Source organism: Gavialis gangeticus, unplaced genomic scaffold, assembly GCF_001723915.1.
Source record: "Gavialis gangeticus isolate Ggan-Ray unplaced genomic scaffold, GavGan_comp1, whole genome shotgun sequence".
Lineage (NCBI taxonomy): Eukaryota > Metazoa > Chordata > Crocodylia > Gavialidae > Gavialis > Gavialis gangeticus.
Window position 1 is genome coordinate 45978728 of NW_017728995.1, and position 5626 is coordinate 45984353.

A 5626-nucleotide genomic window follows, 5' to 3' on the forward strand; every position below is an offset into this window, starting at 1 on the left:
AAAAATACCATCCCACCCCAAGAATGCTATAAATAAAGCTGTTGTGCAAGAAAAATGATAGACCAGGAAAAGGGGAAGTAGAAGGGAGAAGTTTCATGCGTAATTTCCAAATGGGCCCATTCATGACAGATATATAGGGCAATGTCCAACAGAGCCAGGGCAAATAAAATAAGTTAATTATAAACGTGATCCTATACAGTTCTCTGATGATGAAATTTTGGAGCAGGCCCTAGGCCAGAAATTCCCCTAGGTACTTTTGCAAGAGCTCTATTATATCAGGTGCAGGGTACTTTTGTTTTGATGATGCAGTCTATTGGCTCACTATGTCTAAGTATTCATGTGGCCCTTGTCATTATAGCATTCAAGCACCTAATTGTTAAGCCCATCTTTCTAAATTCTCTAACTAAATGATTTTCTACATCAGAGGACCAGAACATGTTTAGAAATACTAATCAGGTACTACGGTTTGATGTAATTTATGGGAAGAATTCACCTTGGATCAAAGAAAAGTTTACACAATAGAATTGTGATGTAAACATCCCAGCATTATTTATGCTGCCTGAGAGTGACCTGCATTTTTAAAAGCAAGAAATAAAACTTCAAAAGCAAGAAGTAAAACTTTTAGGAGCTAAACATTTAGCATTCTTGGGGCATGGTCCCAGATACTACCATGCTGGGTCAAGATAACCCTACTCTGACATGTTAGGTGCTTCCTTTCAGAACAACCTTTCCACACTAAGTCGTAACTGAAAGAAAAAGGAGGGAAAACAAGCAAAGCTGAACAAGAGCTTGAATGACTTGGCCGTTGGCAGACGTTCAGTTAAAGGTGTGATGGGATCTGATCCACAATCCCGTACCACACATGCATAACAGGAGGTGCAACTGTGAGATTGGGGATAAGATCCCAGTTGCACCCTAATGCTGCAAGTAGTAAACTTGACACACCAATCAAATGACTGGCAACTTCCAGCTTCAGGTGTGCACCGGAGCCAGAGGTACCAATGCACTCCTGAGTCTGGCAGTGCCAATCAGATAACTGGCACTTCCAAAGCTCGAAGCACCAATCAGCTGATGACAATCGCAGGTTACTACCCACCAGCAAGTTGAAAGCTGGGTGTCTGCAGGTCTGGGCTCCAGGACACCAAATCAACCATTCTGTTGAACCCGGGGCCAGAGCTAACACTCAGCTAACTGTTGCCCCCAGTTCTATGTAGAACTTTTTTATGATATCTAGAATATGTTAATCATGGCATAAATGTGTCACATAGAAGGAACCACAGTGTCATTTCTTTAAGCTTATTAGGTACAACACCAGTGGTCTGCAACAGTTTTGGGCAGTGCGCCAAAAACACCCCACCCTCTACTTGGAAGATGTTGGCATGCTAGAGGCAGATGGTGTGGGAGTCACCTGGGGCCTGATCCTTGTTGTGGCAGTGTAGCCCCAGCCCCTTCCCCACCATCCACCGGGAGGCACGCATGCCAAGCAAAATGCCTTAGCATGGTATGCTTGGCATACGTGCTGGGGGTTGCCGACCCCTGTACTACATGTTATAATCCAGGGATAATGCCAGATCATGTGGAGCTGGGGCCTAGCCAAACCAGCTACTTGCAACAATAGTTGGTTTTTTTGTTTTTTGTTTATCAAATATGGGGAAAAACTCAAGAAAAAATATATTTTCCCACACTAAATTTTGAATTTGGTCAAACCAAATGTTTTTACTATGTTGAATATCAAACTGGAAAACACTTAATTTTTTTAATACTTAACACAAATCTATATAGGAGCTACCATTTTAGGGACATTACTAGCCATGTTAAATACACAGAAGATTGTTAAAAGATAATATCTTTGTTATGGTAAAACAAATGGTTAAATATCATGTTCCTATTGAATTAGGATCTTGAAATTCAGTGTACTTGCTCATGGAGTTCTACATATAAGGGGGGAAAATGTAAACCTCTGTCTTTTCAGTCATGGTTCTATATCACTCTAACAATTTACAGGAAACTATATTTATTCAGTGAGTCCCAATCATATTGGGCCTCCAACCAGGAAAAATTAAGATAATCTGTATTCACCAGTACTGTTCCAGTAGTTTTTAACCCAGAAGTTTGTACTAGAAGAGGAAGTGCAAAAAGCCACACCTGCCCCAAGAGATAGATTGTTGTCCTGTAATAATGATAAGGCCAGTAGTGGTCACCCTGTGGCTTTTCAACAGGATGTGTGGTTTTATAAATAGGATACTTTTCTGTGGGTCAGAAACTTTGAAGTGCTGTTCTTCAAACAAACCAACTTGCTTGGACCTTCCTCTAAGTGCTCCCATTTAAATTATATCTAAAGATTTGCAGATTCTTTCTGTGCAGTCTCTCTAAGCTACAAGCTTTCCTAAGGGCCACAGCTTGAGCTAGTGTTCTCAGGGCTTTCGGACTCCCTGCTAAAGACTTAGGACCTATATCCCAATTACAGCTACAGGTTATCTCCTGGCTTCAACAAGTGTCCTAGAAGCCGTGGTGTGGTGCACCAGCCCTAGAGTTCTGAGCTCTAAAAGTACCACATTCCACTTACAGCACCCCAAGGGTCCAGGGAGATTTCTGTGGGAGCCCAGTCTTTGTTGGCCAAAAGTTGGTCAAACCCCAAACATTTCAGACAAAACATTTAGAGTTGAACAAATCTGCATTTTCTGACTAACGCATATTTCATCACAAGGTTTTTGGTCAGCTCTAGTTATACTTAGATTGGAAATTTCCCTGGTCAGGGACCATCTATTTCAATGGTTCTCAACATGGTGCCGGAGGGCATCATGGTGCCCCCGGAGGTTTATTCAGGTGCCCGCATGCATTTTGATCAGTAAAAAAATCATTTATTCCAACAAAAAATCCTGTCATATTGGAGCCTACTGCTTTTTCTTTTAGATTCAAATGTGCACTTGGGCACAAATGTTGGAAACCCCATATCTATTTATTCCAGATTTGTACATGACCTAACACAAGCTGGTCCTAGTCTTGGTCCATGAATAGTGCCCATGCTTACTTTGATGATACAAATAATGGAGCACATTTCAGAAGAAGGATTTACTCCAGATACTCTGTTCTAAATCTTTCTGAAGCCCACTGCCCCCACACCTGCACCCTCTCACAGTGCTTTATAAACTATGAATTAAGGGATAGTTTAAGGGAGAGAGAAGGCACCCACAGAATTTCCTTGGAGCATTTGAAAAAAAATCCCATTCTCTACACAAGGAAATTAATGCTGTCTACTCAAAAGTGATGCTGCTTTATGGTAATATGCTTTTCACAGCAAGGGGGAGGTGAGCATAATAAACAAATCCATCCACTTAGATCAGAAGAACAGGGAATATCCTCAGAGGCATGTGTTTATCTTTATCCAAAGAGTAATACAGCATGACTCACAACTGTGTCCCAACTCAAATCTCTCTTGTAATACAGGACTATTGCCAGATGAACATGAAGCAACACACACATTTCCTCACTAGAGAGTGGGAATCTAGCCAGCATTAGCCAATATAAGATAATGTATTCCTGCTACATTCTTCACTACTTTGACGGGTACAGGTGAAAACACACCTTGAGACGAAGAGAGAGAGGAAGTAGTACTCATTTGGCATTTCCTGCTATGCAAATACAAATTGTTCCTCTGCTTGGAATGAAGTGTCCTACTATGGGTAACACTGCTTATGGCGACACAGCAAATTTGCCAGCTGTGGGTGGATAAGTAGGATGAGTCTCTTAAGCAAGTGGGAAAATCCATCTGCCCAAATGATCTGTTAGCAGAACAATTTACTTAGAAACTTTCTTGGGTTTGTCGTACTGTTTCACTCCTGCATTGCACAAGCGTTACAATCCAGGACAGAGTAGTATTTGTGACTACTGGAAATGAGCTATTTTTGCTTTTGACCTATTTATTGTTTCCTTTCATTGCCCCCGTTTAAAGTGAGATCAAGCTGACATGCAATCTGAAAAAGTCCACAGACATACAAAAACTGCACATCAAATTAATAATATAGCAGTCCTCTAATAAATATACATAAAATATACACTAGCACATTCCATTAGCACAGTTTCAGAAGAGAGGTCAGCAAGAGTAGGCTGTTGCCTAGCTTTTTCCCTAGCCAATGAATATTTAATACTGGTCTAATCCTTGTGGCATTCCAAATACCCAACAAATCTAAAAATACATCTGTAGGGATCCTCTTTCTGCTATCCACAAAGGGGAGCAGTTTTGTTTCCTTGGTTTTTTGTCTGAATGCTGAAAGAAGGCTGAGTTGAAGAAAGAAAGGTTGTGCATTTCTCAGCAAGATTCATAGTGATTTTAATATCTGGTTGTCTGGAGTGTCATAGCCATGGACCTATTTCATGTTAAGCCATCTCTATCTAAATAAATCATGTTCTTGAGTTTAAGATTTCTATTCATCCAGGAAATGAGCTATAATAGGAGACATAACATAGTGAACAGCAGTCCTTTATGTAGCTAAGGCAATATCTGTGCCAGGTTCTGAAACTAAAAATCTAAATCTTGTATTGATTTAGACCCTCAAGTGGTCTGCATTGATTAAAAAATATGCCCCCCATTTTCTTTTAAGGTTCATAATTTCATTCGTAGGTAACATACAATCCAAAGCAGGATTAGTATAGAACTAATTACTGAGGTATCCAGTAGCAGTAAAGAGTACAGCAGGAATGTAGACCCACTTGACAATCTTGAAATGGATGTTTAGGCCAGGGCAAAATTGTGGCAGTGGCATTTCCTTTCCCCCCACACCAGAATCACTTCATTTATGCTCACAGTTGATTTCAATTCCCTGCTTTTCATCCAGACTTTGATATCTTCCAGCATGGAGGAAACTTGGAAATCATGCAGTTTGTGTAAGACAAAAGACAATTAGAATTTAGCATTGGCCACCTCCTGCTGGCATTTGAGTAGGTGGCTCATGATTTCCCTCAACATCACAAACATGTTGGATAGAATAACATTTACTGTAGAACCACACTGTTTGGAAATAGTTACTTTACATAAACCTCTGGATATAGTCTGAAGAGAAAAAGTTAGTGGGACAATGTTGGAATAGTACCAAAGTTTCATCATGTTTCTAAGCCTCTTTAGGCCTGTTCCAAATCCCATTGAAGTCAAAATGAAACTACCACTGAATTTCAAAAGATTTGAGATCACCTTCCCTTTAGATTTAGATTAGTTTCAAGCTTTTCTGGGTTGTTTTGTTTTTAATTATTTGTAGTGTAAACTAAAATTTGGAAACAAAAAGATGGTTTTGTACTAGAAAACGTTTTTCATTTTGATAGTGTTGAAACAGAACTTTTCAATCACTTCAAAACTCTTCCAAAGAGAGTCTTGAATAGGAAAATTTGTGAAAATTGGATCATCTTATCTTGTTCTGAAGCAATTTTAGTTTCAATAAATTAGTATTTTCCGACCCAAAAAAATCCCCAACCAATTCTAGGTGATTGCACATTTTCTCTGCTTTTCGCATGTTTTGAGTGAAAAGTAGGCAGGTGCTTTTAACTTCCCCATGAGTCAGAAAGAATTTCAAGCATCTTCTGTTCCTATTTACCAAGGTGTTTATTTTAACTGGTTATATTGAAGTGTTAATAG